Here is a 22,693-nt window from a genome sequence, read left to right on the forward strand (position 1 = left end):
GGAAGTGACCAGAAAATACTGTTTTGTTGGAAAAGCTGGGTGGACTAATAGACAAAGATGAAAATTTAACATGAGATGAGTTGACTCAATAGAGGAAGCCACAGCTGTTAATTTGCTAGAACTGGGCAGACCTGGAAAAGACAATATTGCTAGGCAGTAGGAGAAAAAGAACAATCAAATATGAGATGCTGTTGGTTTGCAAGGTCTGAGCAGAGCTGTTAATGATAGGAAATTTTGGAGGTCAGTAACTAATATAGTCACCATACATTAGAAGTGACTTGATGGCACGGAACATCTTTGGAGTTGTGTTTTTTGTTTTGTTTACTAGATAATTATATAGTAACAAAACAAGTGGAATGATTGAAACTATGACAGGATATAGGCACCAAAGCTCTGTTAACATTAAGTGAGACCTTGCCCAGCGAGAAAGCAAGCAAGCAAACAAACAAAAGCAAAAACCAGTAATTTTACAGCTTAAATGAGTGAGCTTCTGGCTTTTTAAAACAGGAGTTTAAATATACATATGCTACAAACAAATTATACTTTCAAAATAATTTAAAAAATTTTTTTATAACCAGATACAGAATCCCTTTGTATGCATTATTGCCTGCTTGGACATAAAGGAGCTTAAAAGATTTCCTCCTAAGAGATAGCTAAGTGGGTCCTGACTGACAGGGGGAAAAGGTTCAGATTGCCCCAGATATGGAGCTGATTTCTCTGTGAAAACTTGTGTCAGAAGCCTGCTCTCAGAAATCCTAAGAGAATGTTTACTGAAAGCATGGGGGATGGGACAAACACAACTATTCTGTGCTTTTGTTATGCAAAAATAATTTGAATATACCTTACAAAATTGAATAATAATTGGAAATTCATGGCAAAATGTCACTTTCTGGAGGACTGCCAATCCATTAGTTTCTTTAAAGCAAACATGTTATTCAACAGTCAAAAGACAGAAAACCTGTCGTTTTGACTGTTTATGTACCTTCCATTGCCCTCCAAACATCTCCCTTCCAGGCTCATAAAGCTGCAATATTGTATCTCCTTTGGAACATTGTTGTTGGTAAGTCTTTTTTGTAACAAAGTGGTTGTTTTACCCTTTTGAAAGGAGTTTTTTGATAAATATTTCAGCCCATGTGGCCAGGAGTCTTTCCAAATAATAATAAAACTATTATTATTTTCATGATAAGCAAGATTTGTCTTTTCAATTTGTATGAAGTATTTTAAAATCTGGGGACATTTAGGTCCCCTTGTTTCTGCATCGGGGGGTGTAGAATAGTTTTCCTTTTCAAAAATCATAATTCAAAAACCCTTTGCCCAGACTTCCCCAAGTTTGGTAGAGAGCAAGAAGAGCCTCTCTTCTACATCTATTTCAAATTTGGTGCAACTCCTAAGTCCAGTTTTAAAAATATAATTTTTCTCTTTGGGTTGCTCTCATTTTTAGAATTCCCTTGTAGATTGTTGAATTGCTGTGCTGCACAATAACATAGCTGTACCAACACGCAGCTATAATAAATCAAGAAATCCCCTCTTGCTATACTTTTAGGCAACCTATATTGATTGTTTTATCATCTGCGTCTCTTGGCAGTTTTGTTTTTCACCATTTTGAATTCTTCTCTCCCTGCTAGCATTCCATCTCATTGCTGAAAAGTGACCTCAGTATTTTTGAGAAGAAACGAATAAATGACTGATAGAAAAGGGAGTTAAAGTAGCCTTCCTGTATAAATAAATTGGCAAGTGTATCTAATAATTGCATGGGTTCAGCATTTTCCCCGATAAATGAGTAAACTTTAAATGTATCTCTGAGATGTGCTATCACAGACATTGCCATGGGCAAGTTTTATCCAGTGATGAAACAGCAAGGCCTAGCGAGATAAAGATGATAGAAGGGGTTCTATCAGGTGGCAGCTGAGTAATTACAACTCTCTATTTGGACTCTGTTGTGATCCTGCATGTGATAACTGAAGAATAATGAAGAAAAAGGAGTTGTGATAATGGAGAGAGCTAAATGGTAGAAAATACCCTATCATAGCCCACAGCCCTCTGGAGGCCTATGGGGACTTTGAACTATCTTCGGTTTTCAACCAGATGAAGAATAAAAAAAAAAAAAGAGAGAGAACACAACCCTATGTACTTGCTCTTTCTGTTTCCTTTGCTAAATTTGTATCTGGTGGGACAAAAGAAAAAGCAGAAAAGAAATCAGGGCTATGTGATGAGAATATGACCTTTGCAAATATCTCTGAAGGTTGCCATATAATTACTCTAAAATAAAAGTACCCTGTAATCTTGTCTTTACCCACAAAAGATGAAAGAGCCTTGTTTTATTTAGAAAAGAAAGGGAAGAAAATATGATTTCTGTACCATTTTGTTGAAGAAATCATAGTTTAAAAAAGGTCAACTAAAGTATTTCTAATTATATTTTGTCAAATAATGTCTCAGAAGATCCTAAATGTCATTTATTTTACTATGAAGGCAAATTTTGATTCAAGTCAAGAACAAGGTGAAAGAGAGATTCATAACAGATAACTTCCCTTTCTTCCTACCCCTGTATACAGCGTTCACACAGTTAGAGGAAAACACATACATATATATGTACATAATTACCCCCCTCTCTTTGTGAGTGTTGTAGTCATATACATCCTTCCTATACACTAAAAGCCGATGCAATGCTGTGACCATATTCACACCTTCAATGAAGATTGACTGAATAAACCAGGGTCACATACCCCAAAATTCAGGGGTGAATCATCATGTTACCCACTCAGATCAAGACCCTGATATGAACAAGATTCCATATTACTTCAGTCTTTGTGCAGGCAGAAAATCACAAAGGAGATTTGTGGTACAGTGGTGCCTCGCATTATGATGTTAATTCATTCCAGCAAAATCGCTGTTGAATGAAAACGTTGTAATGCAAAAATAAAAAGCCAATTGAAATGCATTGAAACCCCTTCAATGCGTTCCAATGGGCTGGAAACTCACCCTCCAGCGAAGATCCTCCATAGGGTGGCCATTTTCGGTGCCTGTGCAGTGAGGAATCCATCCCAGAAAACATTGAGGAGCCATTTTATTTACCCAGCAGCCATTTTGAAACCGACAATCAACTGGAGGAAAATCATCGTTTTGCGAAGAAGCGGTTCCTGAAGCAGGGAACCGATCATCGCAAAGCGAAAAAAACCCATTCAGACCATCGTTTTGCGATCACAATTGCGATTGCAAAAAGATCATCATAATGCGGTTTCATCGTAATGCGGGGCAATCATAAAGCGAGGCACCACTGTACTGCTTTATATTGGAATAATAGTTAAGCATACTACCAAGAAATTCTGATTTAAACTGGCCTATAATCCAAGCTTGTTTCACTGAAACATTACACTAGGTTCTAATGTTTTTCAAGCTAGAAGATGTGTGTAACAATATGCCTGGTTGTGGTTTGCTGAACTGTGAAACATGCATGGCAATAAACCATGGAGGGTGTGTCCCCCCCAGTAATACACCACAGTTTGAACCCATAATTCCCTTTCTTAGAACTAGTGTGAAGCAACAGAATGGAAGCAGGAGTGAATAGGTTTTAGCTATTAGCACAGGGTTTGTTTGCTTTGTGACTTATAAAGTTATGGCTCATAGTTATTTGTTACATATTATAACTTGTCTGTGAGTTCCTATCCAGTGAACTGTATGGCTCACCCAAATTCAACACAGCAAGAGGAAAATGAGACTAGTATGTTGACAATGTAGAAATGCTGTTACTTAGTGCAATAGGTCAGAACCAGAATAGACCAATGTGTTAGTATAGATTGGGTTCTTTCTCTTTAAAAAGCACTCCATTCCCCCACAAAGAGATAATGATCATCTGAAAATAGACTATAATTCTGTAGTTTAGCTGGCTTTTTATCAGCATACATGAATTAAAAGCCTTCTTTTTATTTTCTAAAATGTCTTCATTTTAGCAGTGCAACATGAAAGCAAAAACATCAGGTATCCCTGCATTCTGCTATTTACCTTTTCAATATTATCATGTTTGTACCACAGTGCAAAAGAGAGCTAAAAATGAAATGAAAGAAAGAATTAGAAAGCATGGAAGCTAAAATATGACAGTGAATGATGGGTGGGTACAACAAGGAAGGAAGGGAAGGGAAGGGAAGGGAAGGGAAGTAGATGGGGAGAAGATGGTGAATATAAGAAAAGGGGCCAGCAATCTGTGTTGGGAGTGAAACCTCAGTGAGCAATTCTCTGTGTATGGACAGATGGTGCTGAGACGATGCAGTGCATCCCAGTAGGAAATATCCTTTCCATGTGTGGATTCCAATATCGGGATGATTTAAGCAAATCAGCAATGGAAAATGGAAAAATCCAAACCAACCCCAGAATGACTAGGGACAACAGCAGTGTGGGGATAAATCCTATGTTATCAATTAACCTGGACATTTTCTAATGTAATTGGACCATTTAATTGGCATTTTCCTTAACTTGGGATTTTGCATTAATCTTTCTCCAGCGATAAATTAGTCGGGTGTGGAAAACTGCAGAGAAAGAAAGCTGTTGCCGGGTGACAGAATCATCTATGTAATGCAAAAATTGTTTCTTCTGTTCCATGATCTGCATTTCCCAGCCTTATGAAGAATCATAAGTAAAGAAAAGATAAGGGTAAGGATAAGGAAATGAGATTATAAGGAAAGGATAAAGAGAAAACAAGAGAAGAGTTTCTGGATTTTCAAAACTTCTTGCAGCAATTTCCTGCTCCCCATTTTGAGTTTATGGAACAGAGATTTGTGAGTTCATCATTACATTAGTACTCCCACTCAGCCACACTACTCTCTGGTCTTGGGGTGGGTGAATCTGAGGGGAGTCAGTAGAGATGATGATTAAGGCCCTGCCTGGTACCAAATTCTTCCCAACATGCCAGTCTCCCAGACCTGGCAATGCTGGATTAGAGGGGAAGAGTAAAATTATTGATATGATTTTTCAGCTTCATTTTGGTTAGGCTTGCAATGCACTAATGTAATGTAATTTAAATTTAAATTTGACACAGTCTGGGTGTTATTTATTGTATTTATTTAAGGGGAAGTGGGGCTTTAGAGCAGCCAAGCGCACACGATGTGTGAATGTGTCTGCAAGCACCTCTTCAGAACTTCACAATGAATATGTGAAGGTCTGGTTGACATTCAGGGGAGGGAACATTGAGGTGGGACTTCTATTCACTGTTGCATTCCCACCATGGTTAGATCTGTCCCTGCTTTTAGCCTGTAAGACCTGAAGAGGACTGCGTTCAATCAATATTCTATCATCAACTGGTTAAAAGGATAAGGTGAAACTCCAAGTGTTGTGAAGGATGAGCAGGCTCCCTGCATCACCCACATAGGAAAGAGACAAAGAGGACTGCACCCCTTGCATCCCTAACTCACCCCCCTTTCCTGTGGTTGCCTTAGGAAGATGCTCTGATCATTGGCAAGACTGGGGCTTTTTCTTGCTGGCTGGGGAGGAAAAGGGGGAAAAAGAAAACAGTGTGCTTAGCTCTGCAGACTGTTGGTGTTCTCACCTGAAGCCCTTCTGTTCTGCCTGCATATCAATACACCTGAAGCTCTGGAGCCTAGGCAATGACCTTGCACAATAGGCAATGCCCTTGCCTTTTCTGTTTGTATTTTTCCATTTTGTTGGAATGTTTTTTCCCCAGAGATCCAGAAATGCATGAATACCATCACAGGTCCAGGAAAAGATCAGGCTGGCATGTCTCCAAGAAGGCATGGGGCAAGTAGAGCACCAATGTATTCAAGGCATGGACTGGATTGGGGAGGTGCAGAGCATATGCCTAGCCAATACTTTTATTAGAAACAAGGGAAATTTATTTATTTGTTTATTTATTTATTTATTTATTTATTTATTTTATTTCTATCCCGCCTATCTGATCATATTAGACCACTCTAGGCGGCTTACAGTAAAAACAACAATGTAATTTTAAAACTTTACAGCAGAAACTTAAATAAAAAAATAATAATAATAAAGAACAGAATAAGAAAAAAGATCGTCAAGGGTTTTCTGTTGGGAAGGCCCGCCTATACATCAATGTTTTTAGTTGTTTCTTAAAAATGCCCAGCGAGGGAGCCGCGCGAATCTCAGGGGGCAAGTTGTTCCAAAGGCGAGGAGCCACCGCCGAGAAGGCCCGGATTCTGGTCTTTTCCTTTCGGGCCTCTCTCGGCGTTAGGCTCCTCAGCCTTATCTCCTGGCTCGCGCGAGTGACACGGGTAGATCTAGATGGGAGAAGGCGTTCCGCCAAGTATCGAGGTCCTAAACCGTTTAGGGCTTTGTAAGTAAGCGTTAACACTTTGAAATCAATGCGGAATCGGATTGTTGCAAAAAAGAAGTGGACGGTTCTACAGATATTGGCGCATTACAACCTCTGCCAGAACTAGCCTTTATGGACAATGACAGTGTCCACCCCTGGGCATTTCAAGCTTTCAAAGTTTCTAGAGTTGTTCATCAGATTAGGGGTTACAAAAATAATATAAAAAGGAAAGCAGGGGATGAGAAAATAAACAGTTTATCTTTTCCAAAATACATGTATTATTCCTGTCCTGGTTGATAGGTCATTGTAAATTCAGTGCATGTCATGTTATGAAGAACACGTCATGTTATCCACATGCCATACTGAGAATAAGAGACTCTGTCCATTCTTCAGTTAAGCTAGAAGAATGAGAAAAATCTCAGTTTCTTAAACATCATTCCCAGAACCATTATCGGTCATATCGTATCTGCAATGGTATATCTCTCGTACGGATTTAGCCGATGGAGTTGTAGCTTAACTAAAATAGCTTCAGCAGAGTTGGAGGGTTTGTCAGCTTTCAAACAAGATATGAGATATCTCTCAGATACGTGAAGAGCAGCTCTCCTTTTCAAGCCCCATCCTATCACCATAGTATATTATAACCCACCATATTCAGCCTCTCAGGGCTCGTGTGCCCACTCAGGGTACTTGCTACAAGGAGACATAAATGGTGTGTTTTCCCTATGGGTAGTACAAAATTTTCTCTCAGGAGTGAGGAATGGAGTGGAATGAATGAAACCAATTATTTTATAGCTGATTTGTTGTCACTGTTGTTATGCCATCACCTATAGGTAGCATCAACGGAGGAGGATGGGCCTCTGTTCCAAAGAGTTTATTATGTTGATTTTGACCAAATTAGAAGAGAAGAAAGAAAGAGATGTGAAGGGAGACCAAAGAAAACCAAAGCAAAATGTGTTGCTCATATACCGCCCCATAGTACTTAAAGCATTCTCCAGGCAGTGTATAATTTAATTGTGCATACTACACATGGCCCTGCCCCTGCCAGTTTACCAACCTTCGAAGGATGGGCAGTTGAGTCAACCCTGAACTGGCTACCTGAGCCTGTCAGGATCAAATTCAGGTTGTGAGAAGACTCTTGACTGCAGTACCATAGTTTAACCACAATGCCTCAAGCCCAATGGGGGATGGGAGAATCAGGGGGGGTGATAAATGGAACTGATGTATGGCCACGTTCTCTGAAGTAAGAGCACGCTTCACACATTGTAAATTGTGAAGGTATGCATACATTTTGAACCCTCATTCCTATCTTTTTTCACTCTCCAAACCACGGAATAAGTTTGCCTAAAGGAGTATGGCGACAATGAGAGACTACTGTTCCATGATATATATTACCATACATGTGGCGAACTGTTACTTTATGAATTTTGGAGAACAAATAATAACAAATAATGGTGAAAATCCTGTCGGGATTTTATGTGGATGCAAAAAGGAATGGTTTAAGAAGTTGTGGCTAATTGACAAAGTGTCTGGCATATGCCAAGTGCATGCTGGCCACATGGCAAGGAGCACAACTACGTGAGTGACTCAGTCAGTTGTCTCCTGTATGTGAAAGAGAGGAGCTGTTTTGACTTTCAACTCCTGCACATATACCGAGCATTGCTGTTGTCCATGAAGGCTAGTTCCGACAGAGGTTGCACTACACCAGAATCTGTAGGATCATACTTTGATCATCCCTGTTGGAAACAGATATCTACGTGTAATAATTCTCAATACAAATGGCATCTCTGATTGGCCAGGGTTCTGATTCATACCGAGGAACCCTACACAGGTACAGATCTGTGTTTGGAGGCATTCTCCACACAGATGCTGAATACAAGGCTGCAAGGGGACATAGCAAACCTACACATTGACATGGAAATTGTGCTGGTTCTGAGCATGATCCTGCTATGGCCTTTTATTCCTTCAATTAACATGAAGTCAGTGTCTTCCGAACAACCTAACAGACTATTATGTGTGTATGATCCATAGGGGCCCTTGCAGCTCTGCACCTCTAAGATTACGATGATGATGTTCCTGTGTGTGGGGGGGGGCTGCTTTGGGTGCAAAAAGGAGAGAAAAATGAACTGCACTTGGCTTGATCAGCTGCAAGATGATTGGCCAAGTCCTTAAGTGTGGCATTCATGATAATAATCTTTACTTCTGCATGCAAGAAAAGTAAGTAAACTACATTTCCTGAATGCAACAAAATATAAGATGGTGCTTGAAAGATAGGAGATTTACTGTGATGATTGCCAAATGATACCCCAAATTGAAATAGCTTGTGATGCCAAATACCTCAGACAATTCCGTAGGGAGTATGCTTTGTTTCAACACAAGTTCTTCTACATTATTTTCTTTTTTTGGGTCTATCTAATAGCTTGAATGGTGCTAAATTAGGGGTTGGAATGTGCTGATACTGACTTAAAACAGATCAAAGGGTTTAAATCTACTGAGTTTCCAAATGATCTGTCTGATGAAACTGAGAGTGTATTTCTCATGGTATGTGCACACAATATATTTCCTCTGTTCAAAATATGCTTGCCTCCTCAAAAGGTACTGCAGAGACAGTCTTACTTAGCAGGGTTCAGAAAGGTAGGGTGTGACCAGATGATGAGAAAGGACATTGTCTAATTGCATTGGAAAGGGTTACTTTGCTTCCAGGAGCCATCTTCCTTAAAATGACCCTTAGGTCAGTGGAGGAATCACTGCAAAAAAAGGGTAGCCCTCTCATTGGATCGAAAAGGTCCAGCTTGGGCACAGATCAGGACCAGGCTGGTTTGCTATATCACAGTAGTTCTCAAACTGGAGTCCCCAGACGTTCTTGCACTGCAATTCCCAGAAACCTTCACCACTTCCTGTGCTGGCCAGAATTTCTGGGAGTTGCAGTCCAAGAACATGTGCTATATCACATACATCATGTGATCATCAGGAAACAGTTTGCCCCAGACTGTGCCACAAGTGGTACAAAATGCATTCTATTTCTCTGTTCAGTTGTATTGTTGCCTTTCCCGGGTTTAAAGTAGGTATATGCCAAAGGAAAAGTGATGCATGAAATGATTTTGAGGGGGAAAGGGGTGGGGAAAGGAGAAAGTAACCTTTCCCCCACATCCTTCCTTCACTGGGATTACCTCATTTTGAAATGGGAGACATAGGAAGATGGTTCAGAAAAGAGAATATTCAATTGTGCCTTGTAGCCACACATGCTTTTTTTCCCTTAAGAACTGGACAGAGAGGAGAGATTTCTGCAGTAGTAGCCATGCAAATTTATAGTCTAATATAGCAAAACAAGCAGAAAGTCTTGTGAAATCCTAAGCAGTTGTGGATCGTATGAACTCTTTAAGCTTGAGGTCCGGACCAAGTGGCCCTCTGGGTAGGCATCAGTCTAGTCCTTCAGGTGTTTTTGGACCATGGTTCCCAACAGCCCCATTCAACATTGTCAATGGTGAAAGATGATGGGAATTGTAGTCCAACAACATCTGGATGAGCCACACATTTGCCACACATTTTACAGAAATAATGGGGCCACTGCTGAATATAAGATAGTACACGGCAAGATCTTACTCTTTTTAGAATGGAAACCTCCAAACTTCCATTCTTCTTTGTAACTGGTGGACAATGCCCAGTGGATTTAAGAACAATGCCCTGCCACCCTTATTTCTGTTTTGGAAATCAAACTGTCAAATCCCATAATGCTTATTTGGTAACTGCATTGCTATATCAATGCACATTAATTATAATGTTGTCTGATAGTGTCTACAAGTTACGCAAAAAAGGGAGTTAATGTGCCACACCTAGGCAGACATAATGAAGTTCCATAATTCATCTGCCTTCTTTTCTTGTGAATCTTTGAGATAAACAAGTTCAAGCAGTTGCTTCAGCAGAGTATATTGTCTTTAGTTGCCTTTGAAATGTAAATGATAGAAACATCTCATCTCTCTTTGTCAATTGTACTTCGACACATTATTAACATGTGAATATCAAGATAGTGAACCTTAGCACAATGGGGTGTTCACATTTGAACACAGTTTCAGGAAGAAGGAAGAATTAATTTGGATCCCAGTCTAAGAGCACCTAATTTACTAGCCATGAAGGTTTTAAGCTTAGCCAGTGCTGGTGGGGAGGAACTATATGTAAAGAGAGGTGGGTTTACTAGAAAACCACCAGCATAATGATGATGATCCTGGTGCTTGTAGAAATAAAAGAGGAAGAACAAAAGTTTGAAAATGTTATATGTTTGGATTACAACTCTCTAAATCTGCTTTCTTGGGGATTTTGGCACTTATAGTCCTAATGTGTACCTTTTTCCAACCTGTGGGAAGAAGGAATCATGAATTTCATAGATGGTATATTGCCTTACATGGCTTTCTTTCCCAACATTAATGATTTCTTTTCTGCAGTTGGACCAACTTGGACCTCTGGTCAACACAGACCATTCTATTTGGGTGCAGCGTAGTGGCTAAGACTGTGAGTTCTAAGCCAGGAAATACATTCTCTTACCGTACCAAAGAACTTGTTTGATGATCTGAGGAGAAGCCACTATTTCCTGAGCTCTAAGGTTAAAAATATTATCCCAGTGTTTAGTGAAACTCCTACTTCTGGGAGTCAGAGAACCAAGTCTTACTGTGGCATAAGCCTATAAAACATCTGAAGACTCCAGAATATTCTTATTATTGCCTGATGATTCCATTTAGAATAGACCAGCAATAATTTGTAGTCCCTCTGCCTACCCTCACTATATGGAGATGTGGAACAGAGGGATTTTGATTCTAGAATCAGTACCAGATATCCTCCAATGTTCTAATGATGCAGCAGATTAAACACTTCCATCATCTCTCCTTCTCACATTGTTCCTCCTCCCCCTGGTGACACATGGCTGAAAGCTGCATGGACCAGAGCTACCTTTTTGAGCTTGGCAGAGATACCTTTTTGAGCTTTTTCGATGACAACTCCCCCAAGCTAGCAATGGGCGCTGGGATCTATAGTTGTCTTTTTTTTTTTTTTAAGGAACATTCTCAAGCTTTAACATGGACTCCAAACATGGAGAAATGGAGATCCTCCAGATCCCGTTGGACTACAAGTTTGGTCACCTCTGAGCGTTGTGATCTTGGCTACGGATTCCAGGAGTCCTCTGAAGGCACACGACTTCCTTAACACTGCTATACCCTCATCCATACTGTGTCCTTCCACTCTTTGTTCCTTCTTCTCCAAAAGCATTCTTGTGATTAAAGATGCGCTGCTCAAAAACTATATGCAGTTTTCTAACAGAAGGTCATGAGCTGTTCCAGTACAGCCCTAATAAGATGCAGCATGTGAAACGGCACCCCATCAGCTACCTGGAAGCACAGCAACACCAGGTTTTATACAGGGTAGGGTAAGCTGTAGATGGCTGGTTACTGTTAGATTCCAGCTTCCATCAGACACAGAAAATATAGCCAGATATCATGGGAATTGTAGTCCAGTTAAAACACTTGTAGGGCTGTGGGTTCTACCTCTGCAAATTGAATATATCATCCTAATTTATTTATTTTTTTAAATCCAGCAGTGCAGAGATCAAACAGGCACATTGATTTCCCAGGGATACATACTAGGAAACAGGGAATGTCCCGTGGTAAGTATGGAGCTTATAGCACTGAGGTTGGGCAGGGGACAAGTATATGAATGCAAATAATGTGATTGGCAGGAACGCTGTGAATGTTACTATGGCATTATTCCTGCTGTTGTGAATACTCTTCCAAGGCTACAGTGTTTTCTGGCACAGACCTACACTATTTATACAAGGTGTGGCAGAGAAAAATTCACAAAGTTCAGCATTTTCTATTGTGGAGACGTGTGATACTGGAATAAAGTGTCACCTATTTGTAATCCAGCTGTTTAGGGCATGGAATCCTGTCTTTCTCTCTCTTTTTAATGAAATGATAAGATAAACTGAACAGGCTTAGAACATACTTTAGTCTTGAATCACCAGACTAAGACCACAGGAAATGTGTCAGTGCTATGAGAGACCGGGAAGGTTACTGTGTTCATCCCTATTGCTTTTTCTTGCTCCCTGAGTCATGGGCCTGATGATGACACATCAAGTTCTAAACAGCCTGGGGTCTTGATACCTGAAAGAGTGCCTTGCTGGAGGGACCCTCTTCCATGATTCACCAGTGAAAGTGATCGCCTTCTCTATTGTTGTGCCCTAAGTTATGGAATGTTATCCCACTGGAAACCGATTGACACCCGCCCCCATGCTGACTTCATTTCAGTGTCAAGTTAGAACATGGCTCATCACCAACGCCTTCAGGGTTGATCCTGCCTAGTCTGAATAGTTTTCATTTGTAATTATATACCTCTAAATGTTTTTACATTACTCAAATTGTTCATTCAGCTTTGCACCAAAAAACTGCAACTACAACAACAACCCTGCATAAAACCAAAGCAGCAGCAAGAGTGAAACACTGCAGCCGCACCCTACCAGAGCCCGAACTGGAAGGGCACTCTAACCATTACAGTACACTGCTCAGTGGTTGCTACATACAATAAATGAAGTCAAGGCTGAAACATCTTGATAGAAAAACACGGCAATGATTAATGTGGCTAATTTGCATAATATGCAATTATGCAGAATATGGTTGCATAATGCACAAATTAAGATGCCCAGTTTAGAGCACTGGAATATGGTAATCCTACTTATTTGACAGCACTGACAAATTCAATTGATTAGTTCTACTCTAGGTGGCGCTAAAATAGAATATGGCTCACAAGATTTTTGTATGCATATAGTTCAAAAGGTTATACAGTAGTTCATAATAAGGGTTTTTTTTGTTTGCTTGCTTCTTTTTGTGCTGCTTCTTTTTTTAGAGGTCTCATAATTTGCAGCACTAAACTGTAGATTACTTGGCTTCTGAGAAAATTCAGAAAGATAGAAATATAAGGACAGTTGCCTTCATTTTAATGAGTTAGAGCAATCCAATGGCATTTGCTAGAGAAAAGTGAAAGGAAATGAATAGGACAGCAAAATTAAACATTTTTGGATGTCTACTTGCATTGCTCAGTGAACACGATAAGCAAATTGTTCAATATGTCTGTATATGATATGCATCAGTATTTCTCTTGTTCCTATTATTTATCATAAGTAAAATCAACTTGGCTTCCTAGGCAAGTGCATTCTCCAGCCATTGAAAAAGTCCTCTCTTGCCTTCTCACCAAATGAGACTGTGAGGACAGTGAGGACAGACAGACAAAGGACAAAAGAAGGACCCTTGCAGAAGATTTTGCAAGCCAGGGAGGTTTCTATGAGAGGATACTGTCCTTCTGAACGTAAGCTGTATAAGACTTTATGGGTCATGATTAACACTTGGAGCACTGCTCTAGATTACACTGCTTGCTCAGATTCAGTTCATGATCACTGACACCTCTGCTATCCTTTCCATGTGAATTTGCAACTCTCCTTTTGGAAATGTAATTACTAGTGATCCCAATGGATGAGTTGCAAGGAGACAACTGAAGCCTCTAGAATGACAACTGTTTCGTGCCTGTGTGGGCTGTAACAAATTTTTCACAAAAAGGCAAAATAAAAATACAGGTAGTGATTTACCAGGGATAGATATCACCACAACAGGATTGGGCATGGATAAATAGAGCCTATTGGACTGTATGCAGAAATGTACAGTACATGTTTAGGTTCCTACACCTTCCTTTTAAATCTTTGTGTGATGAAAGTGTAATCTTTACTTTAAAAAAAATTAACAAAATCTAGGCCAGCCGTATGCAGTGTGTGGTCTATGGTCTAAGAGTGAATACCGCTGATCTAGGCTAAGTATTAGAGAAAACTTTTTAACTATAAGAAGATTATGACAATAGGAGAGCCAGCAAAGAAAGGAGTTACTCTAAGCTAGTTACTCATCTTTTCGGGAGAGTTAAGGCTCTTGCAAAAAGTTAATCCTGGATATTACTTTAGCAGCATTGCACAAGTTATCAAAATCCTTTTTTAAATTATGTACAGCAGATGATTACTAAAATGATGTATGTTGTTTATTAAAGGATTACCAGCCGCCATGCATATTGTGTGATGCAAAAACCATAAGTGAGGTCACATATTAATTGTTAAAGAAAATTATTTTAAATTATAGGGTCTTTTGACAGAAAAAAATAACTGCAGGGTTATCTAATCCTTTCATTGTGCTGACATTACTTTAAAATGTATTTCTTAATACAGGGAGGGAATAATGAGAAGTCCGGTGCTATGTAGAAAATATTTCCCATGGAAGTCATATGTAGCCTTCATGGAACTAAATTGATTTGAATAGAACAATATATTTTCGGTGGACTGCAGTGCAGTCCTTTGTATGTCTATTGAGATACAACTCCACTGAATCCAGTAACACTTATACCCTGGGATTTATGCTCAACATTGCTGTCCTATTGTTTCCTTCTGTTACACATTCAGTATTATTTACTAATTAGATTAAATACTCAGTAGGATCTGTATCCTGTTATATCAGGTTATTTTTTAAATTATTCTGCTATCATCTTACCCTTCCTCACAAGTTCCTCATCCTCCTGGAGTAATGATGTACAGTATGGAGCAGCATACCTCTGTGTTTCTGTTTGCTTGTTTCCATAATTTTTTACCCAGATATGCCTTTTCTACCAAGTACTCCTAAAAAAAGAGAAGCTGCTAGACAAAATGCTGCTCAGAGCCAAGATTGCCCCTCCTGTTTGCTTATTTGACGGAACCTTTCATTCTACAGCCACTTAAGAGTAGAGCCCTATCAGGTTCAAACCTTAGGCAGGTTTTAAATAAAGGGTTAATTTAGGCAGAGAGTTTTAGTTCCCTCCCCTTGCCTGTAATTGTCTTCATGGAGAGAGGGACTGCCTAAAGAGGAAAGCCTCAAATATACAAGGACTCCCTCCACACCACTGGGGAATGTGTCTCCTCTTATTCACCTGGTGGCAGTGACAGGAAGAAGGACTAGAATTCTGCTCTTCGCTCTGGTTTTCAAATCAACTCTTCCTTGAATGTCTGACTGATAAAGCTTCGGCAGAACTTATTCCTGAGTAGAGATATATAAGGATGCTTTGTAATATACAGTATTTATCTCCAACCTTCTAATTAAATTGTTTTTTACATGACTAACACACATATTGAAAGACGTCATAGAATCTTGTGGCATCATACCACTTTTTAAAAGCACCCCAGAAGCTGTGCATGAAGGTTGTCTTTATCAGAGAGGCAGAAAGCGAGGTTAGAAAGGTAACTGAGGAAGAAATCCGAATGGCCTCCACAAGAGGGTCCCTTTAGCTTGGTGCAGTGGTTCCCAGCCTTGGATCCCCAGATAGTCTTGGACTAAAGCTCCAGGAGGTCTTCACCACTAGCTGGACTGCCCAGGATTTCTGAGAGTTATAGTCCAAGAACATATGAGCACCCAAGGTTGAGAACCACTGGTTGGAGTATAAAAGCCCAAAAGAGCAGGCTTACTTTCCATGGGGCCAGAAATGCTTCACTGCTCTCATAGAGAAAGCTGTCTCCTCTCTTCTGACCACTCGTGTCTCAGGCAGTAGAATTACTTCAAGGTAAAGCAAGGAACCCAGAACAAGGTTCCATATGTGATTTGGCTCACAGAGGAGTTTTTGTTCTTATGTAAGGGTGAATTGTCTGTGAGCAGCTGCATATTTGGCCATGAGAGCTAGCAAGTTTGTCTATTACGCATCTAGCTTGTTCTGATTGGCACAGAGAAGATATCATTTGCATTATCTGTTTAAGAGAGAGAAGGAACATGTAGAAAGTACATCTGGATACACTGGTAGATCTATTAATTATTTGTTCCCAGTTACATAACTGACAAAAATGTCTTCCTTTTCTCTTCCTTTTCATTTTTTTAAAAAATTAATTAACATTAATATTATCATTCATAATATTAACATATTCAACAACAAGTATAAAATACAAACTAATGGGAGTACAAATATGGGCAAACAATTACACCTAGCATTCCATGTACATTATTTATTTTATCAAAATAATTTTCTGAATTTAATGTTTGTAAAATAAAACTGTTCCAAACATTTCCATGCACACTCAGGGGTCTCAAGGCATTGTTGTTAACATGTTAAGTAATGGTTAACAAGAGGCAGAGTCAAGGACAAGCAAAGTGTACCACCAAGATGTGGTTAGATCTCAGCTCCCAGGATTCTTCGCCATTGGCTACGCTGGCTAGAAGTACTGGGAGTAATGATTGAGCAATATCTGAAGACCAAACTTTGCCCTTCCCTCTGCTGTATCCAAATTTGGTCCCAACTAGAACAGATCCACTGAAATAAGTGGAGCTTGCTATTCAAACCAACATGCTTTTCTTACCTGCTGTCAAGTCATCTCCGACTAATGGCGATTCTATGATTGAGTGATCTCGATTTTTTTTTCCTGTTCTCAATGGCCCTGCTCAGCTCTTGCAAACTTAAGCCTGTGGCTTCCTTTAGGGTGTCAGTCCATTTTGTATTTTCCTTCTTCCTTCCACCTTTTCCAGCATTATTGTCTTTTCCAGAGAATCTTGCCTTCTCCTTATGTGCTCAAAGCAGGACAGCATCAGTTTCAATGTTTTTGACTCCAGAAATAGTCCTGGCTTTATTTGATCTAGGACCCACATTTTCGTCTTTCTGGCAGTCTAGGGTATCTGCAAAACTATCCTCCAGTACTACATTGCAAATGAATTGATTTCCCCCCTGTCATCTTTCTCGTCCAGCTTCTGCATCTATACAGGGTGATCTGAAATACAAGAATGTGGATGATCTTGGTCTTGATCTCCAGTGAATCATCTCTTATGCTTGATTATCTTTTCTAATTCCGTCATTGCTGCATAAACTTCCTAGTCTCAGCCTTCTGATTTCTTGGCTGCAGCCTCCATTTGGATTGATGATTGAATCAAGGTATACCAAATTTCTAACTTTTTCCATTTCTTCATTTTCAGTGCTTAAGTTGTGTAGTTCTTCTGTAGTCATGATTTTTGTCTTCTTAATATTCAACTGAAATCCTGCTTTGGCATTTTCTTCTTTCAGTTTTACTAAAAGTCATTTCAAATCATTGGTGCTTTCTGCCAATAGGAGGACATCGTCTGCATATCTTAAATAACTGATGTTTCTTCCACCCATTTTCACTCCTCTTCCATCTGAATCTAGTCCAGCTTTCCATATCATATGTTCTGCATATGGATTGAACAGATAAGGGGATAAAATGCACCCTTGCCCAACACTTTTGCCTACAGGAAACCATTCTGTCTCTCCACATTCTGTTGTAATGGTAGCTTTTTTTCCACAATACAGGTTACGTATCAGCACAGTCAAGTGCTGAGGCACACCCATTTCTTTCAGAACAACGAATAGTTTTTCATGATCTACACACTCAACGGCTTTGCTGTAGTCTATGAAGCACAGGCTGATCTTGTGAAATCCTTTAGTGCTCCCTAGTAGCCAGTGGAGATTTTCAATATAATCTCGGGTGCCTCTTTCTTTTTGCAATCCAGCCTGAACATCAGACATTTCTCGCTCCATAAAAGCCAAATCCTTCATTGCAACACCTTGAGCATCACCTTGCTTGCATGGGAAATTAAAGCCATGATCCCAGAGTTACTGCACTCCTCCACATCTTTTTTCTTAGGGACTGGAATTTATATTGAATTTCAGCCCAACAACTGCAACAAAATGGCCTCTGCAATTTAAATTCCTGAAGTGAAGAAAACTTAAAGCAACCAGAAGCAGCCTTTTTGTACTTGGAAATCTGTGAACTATGCTGAATTTGGCTGCTCAAACTTCTAAGCACATCCTCTGTCTCCTTTTACTAGAACCCGAGTTCCTGGCTCTTGGGGTTCTATTAAAAATGTTTACCAGATCCTATTGACTGATAGCAATCATTTAAGGGCAGTGGGACATTGTCCGTCATGTACCTCTGATTGCATAACTGATTGCATGACTGGTCATGAGACAGGGCATGTGATGGCCACCCAGTGCACAACTGTACTGTACTTACATTCATGGTTTTTCTCAATCGGATTGTGGCCAGAGTGTTTATTAATGCTTGAAGGCACTAGCTACATGTTAATTATCATTTGAATGTGGTGTAATGTGTGGGAAGAATACGATCAGAGCTCACCTAAGGCATTTGGTTACCTGAAGCAGAGCAGCAAATACTGCGGTTTCATAGTAGCCAAGTCACTTTGGCATCTGAGACAGAAAATGCCGCAGCTACCCAAACTGTAAAGTCAATAATAGTAAATTAAATAACATCTGCCTGAGGTTTTACTAATATTAAGGATATATGATGTTACTAATGGGAAAGAAGGAGTTGTTTTATCATGTTTTAATGGAATTTTATTACCCTGCCCAACTTTATGAAACAATAATTATATGTATCTGTTTTATATTGATTTGGTTTTACTGGTCTTTGACCGTAATGAAGTATAGTACAATAACATCTGGCTGCCCTTTCTTGATATACAGAATCTGCTGTCTGAAGTGCTGCCCCTGTTTCTTATGGCAGTGGGTAATTTCTAGACATTTCATAGTGTACAGTCCTCTGGCAACTCCACTGATTCCCAGCCACTGCAAATGTTGCAGGTCAGATGAACTTTCAGGCCACGCTTATTTAAGAGTATTCAGTGCCATGTAAATATTATACCATTTTGGAATAGGTTCCACATGCCTTGGAGAAATTGCTATTTGGAGTTTTGATTGTGCTCTGTCAAACATTTCCACTGACACATCAAGCAATGTATGAAATAATCCATGTTGTTGTGATGTGCCATCAAGTCACCTCCAACTTGTGGTGATTCTATATATGAGCAGTCTCCAAATTGTCCTGCCCAAAACAGCCCTGCTCAGTTCTCGCAAACTCAAGTCTGTGAATTTCTGTAAAGAGTCAATCCATATTTTATTTAGTCGTCCTTTTTTCCTGTTGCCTTTCACCTTTCTCAGCATTATTGTCTTTTCCGGACAATCCTGCCTTCTCATGATGAACCCAAGGTAGAGCAGCCTCAACTTCAACATTTTTGCTGGATTTGATCTAGGAGCCACTTGTACTAGCTGATTGTCATTGTAGGACCTTTTCTCTAGCATCCACAAATTAGTCTGCTTTGTTTTGTAATTGATCTTCAAGACGTAAGACAGTGTTTGCGCTGATTATTCTGACATAAAAGTTTGTGTGAATTATGTGTGGAGAAAACTAACGTGACTTCACGTCCAATGACCAGTTATCATAAATGCTTAGTTTGGCTCTGACAAACAAAAGGGTGCAGAGCTTAGAAGAAATGGGTTACAAAGAGTGTAGTTACCTCTAGCAAGTTACCTCTGTCTGGTAACAGGAACATAATGAACTTACATTTAAAAGGAAAGAATAATTAGGCAAAATTTTGTTATTTTGTAATCCCTTTTCTAGTTATTTTCAAAGGAAATTTTTGGGCATGTTGAGAGAAATTGTTATATATTACATGCCATTTGTTTATCCATTGGGGGTGTGCTGGTTTCAGCCAACCCCGAATTACTATTTGCAGAGGTCTGGACTGAAGCGGAATGGCCACATTCAATTCTAGCTGGAGCTAGACGCCATATTGAGGCACAAATTACTTTGGCCTTTTAAAAAATTATTTAAAAATTAAGGAGACTAGGACACAAACTCCTAAAACAAATGGTCTGAAATTTGACAGGTTCACTCCATCCTTTGGGGTCCATTGTGTCTCCGCATTTCATGCATATTAGTGTAAATCTGAATTCATGTATCAATTGAAATCTGAGTCATAAATAAAATTGGATGGGGCACACATAACTCAGGAACAAATTGGGATACAGTCCAAATCCCAGAACTGGCTTGCTAGCCAAATTACCAGATATGAGTCCAGCCCTGTTATCAATCCTAAATCTCTTTAAAGAATAAAAACATACAGATATGGATACAAGCAAACCAAAAGAACACCCCAAGCTGATTTGGAAGGCATCTAAACTGCTTTTCCCCCCTCAACTTCTTGCAGGTATTATGTATTTTTCCAAGGTGGGGAAGAAAAGACTGAAAATGGGGAAAACAAAAGGCTGCTACAGTACCTGGGACGAGGTTATTGCTGTACGCTAACACCAATGTTGGGTATGGTATGTGGTAAATCTTCCATGTGTAAAAAAAACTCCCACCAGACCCCTTCCTTCAGAAGCCCTGCACGCTGTTCCTTGCCCACCTCTCACCCTTTCATGAATCCATCCTGCATTAGCCAGCAGCATCCATTAAAAGATGAAAGAAATTAGACACCCTAATGTGACTTTGACTTATCCAATCAAAAGGGACACAATATTTCTTTTCTTTCAGAATATAAAACATACTAACTAAACTTTAAAACTATACAGTATAACACTGGTGATGCTAGTCTGAGCCCTCGCCCATCCTCACCAGGTTCTGTGGGCAACTTGCCTTACCCACATAAAGTTGCGTGTGGGACAGAAAAAGATAATCAGAAAACTCTGTGTGGGGTATGGGAGTGGAACAGCTTGAAGGGAACAGCCAGCTGGAGCCTAAAGAGGAGTGCTTGTTTTAGCAGATGAGTACACATGTTGCAACATTATGTTTCAGGTCACACTTGTATTGTATAGGAAGGAGAGGAGGGGCAAAGGTTACATCCTCCGCAGACACCCAGGCAAAACCATATTCTTGCGAAAAGTGTTGTAATGTTTTTTTTAAAAAATATCCACAGAGAACAGACAGGTGTTCTTGCTATTAACTGATCATCTTAAAAGAAAGAAAGAAAAAGCTCCATTCTATAAACATCAACAAGCTATAATTATCTCTAACAACAATGCACGGAATTCTGCAGTTGCAAAGTAATTTACAGAAGAGAGCAATGAAGTAGTTATGACATCGAGATAAAAGAGGCAAATAAAAACAGTGAACAGACTGAGGCAGGGAGGAATCAGAAGCAACTTTCCCATAATTGTTTCTTCAGTGATGATTTGTGACAACTTTCTCCAATCTGGTGTGTCTTCCAGAAGTGATGGACTGTACATGGATTAATATGACCCAACATAGGTGGAAGGCCCCAGATTGAAGGCAAAGTTGGTAGGGTAAAATCACAGCACAGACTTCAACTGCTTTTACAGTCCTGCAGACTCCCTAGGGAAACTGGGAAATTGTAATTCGGAAAGAAGGGTACTAGAAACATTCATAATTTTCAATTCCTTGACAACATAAAGCACTTTTAACACTGTATTTGTGAAGGCTTTCATGGCCGGTATCTAATGGTTGTGGGTTTTTTGGGCTCTTTGGCCATGTTCTGAAGGTTGTTCTTCCTGATGTTTCGCTAGTCTCTGTGGCTGGTGTAGCAGAACCCAAAAGATGACGTCATTCCTGCCTGTCAATCAGAAGATAGAGCAGGAGGGGCGGAGTCAGAATGACAGTTAAGACAGCTGGAAGAGACAGTTAGAGACAGTTGGAATGAGACAGGGTTAGACAGAAGTAGGGACAAGAAGATGTGAAGAGAGTGCTAGGGTTTAGGAATAGATTAGAAGGGGTTAAGAAAGGAAATTGAAAGATTGAAATATATTGAACAAGCAGGAATGAACACAAATACCAGTGATTGAATACATGATCTGATCTAATATATGCACACCTGACATAGTTATATATTTGATTCTCCTGATGATTTTGTTATTAATAAAAGAAGGTTTAATTGAAAGCCCCTGATTCCTGAGTTATATGATCAGCTCCTGTGTGTGTGGGATTTGAATTGGTATTAAGAGAATAGCTGGTGGCAGTGAAAAGGGCGTATTTACCTTTGTAGAGCCCAAAGATATAAAGGGCACAAGGGGGATCGCCACAGCCGGCATCTTCAGAGGAAAGCACTCTGTGCTCTCCGGCATCTTCAGAGGACAGCACTCTGAAGATCTGTCCTCTGAAGATGCCGGCCACAGAGACTGGCGAAACGTTAGGAAGAACAACCTTCAGAATATGGCCAAAGAGCCCAAAAAACCCACAACAACCACTTTTAACACCTTTTTCAGATTCTTTGGGGGAAGCACTGGTAGTTAAGCTAATGAAAATGGTAAGATCTTTGTAGCACTGATATATTCAGTTTGCCGACTCTCTTTCTCTGAATGACCACATGACCAGGCTCACCTGTATACTTCTAAGCTGCATTTGGGGCTGGTTGGATAGGAGAGATGTCAAATAAATTGTCTTGCTGGAGCAAAAGTTTTTCTAGCCCCACATTCAGCTTCTGACATAGTCAGCTGCACAACTGTGAAAGCTCAGAAGCCATCCAGACGAAAGTAAGGACCATTTCCTACTATTTATCCTCCAGCATACCTATTTAACTATCTTAGCTAATAAATATTAATAGATTAAGCCCAGTGAGTCAGAGTACCTGG

This window comes from Pogona vitticeps, chromosome 3, assembly GCF_051106095.1.
Source record: "Pogona vitticeps strain Pit_001003342236 chromosome 3, PviZW2.1, whole genome shotgun sequence".
NCBI lineage: Eukaryota > Metazoa > Chordata > Lepidosauria > Squamata > Agamidae > Pogona > Pogona vitticeps.